Here is a 575-nt window from a genome sequence, read left to right as displayed (position 1 = left end):
CATTGCTGAATATGGTCCAGAACTCAAAGTTCCATGGGTTAGCAATGGAAGATCCCTTGGAACACTTGGACCAGTTTGATAAGGTGTGTGATCTGACAAAGATAAATGGAGTTTCTGAGGACAGCTTCAAGCTAAGACTATTTCCCTTCAGTCTTGGTGAAAAAGCTCATCAATGGGAGAAGAATCTTCCAAGAGGCTCCATTCAAACCAGGGAGCAATGCAAGCAAGCTTTCCTGTCTAAGTTCTTCTCCACCTCAAGAACTGCAAAACTGAGGAACCAAATCTCTAGCTTCACTCAGCACAGCAATGAGAGTTTTGGTGAAGCATATGAGAGATTCAGGAGCTACACGAACCAATGCCCACACCATGGGTTTAGTGAGGCTTCTCTTCTCAGCACACTTTATAGAGGAGCTCTTCCCAAGATTAGAAACCAGCTGGATACTGCTTCCAGTGGGAACTTTCTGGGTAAAGAAATTCATGCTGCTTTAGAGCTAGTGGAGAACTTGGCACTGAGCAATGATACTTATGGTGAAGACTATGACAGATCAAATAGGTCTGAAGGTTCAAGCTCAGAA

The 575-nt window shown here is 43.8% G+C and overlaps 1 non-coding gene across 1 annotated transcript; it reads right to left on the bottom strand.

The window, feature by feature from the left end:
- Nucleotides 1-266: 266 nt before the first annotated feature.
- LOC112088618 lies at nucleotides 267-373 on the bottom strand. The gene has a single exon (XR_002900564.1). It is a non-coding gene; the product is annotated as a small nucleolar RNA R71 (small nucleolar RNA).
- Between the last annotated feature and the right edge of the window lie 202 nt (nucleotides 374-575).

Source organism: Eutrema salsugineum, unplaced genomic scaffold (assembly GCF_000478725.1).
Source record: "Eutrema salsugineum unplaced genomic scaffold, Eutsalg1_0 scaffold_14, whole genome shotgun sequence".
NCBI classification, from domain to species: domain Eukaryota; kingdom Viridiplantae; phylum Streptophyta; class Magnoliopsida; order Brassicales; family Brassicaceae; genus Eutrema; species Eutrema salsugineum.
Note: the sequence above shows the minus strand (reverse complement) of the source record. Positions and strands in the feature narration are given on the sequence as shown.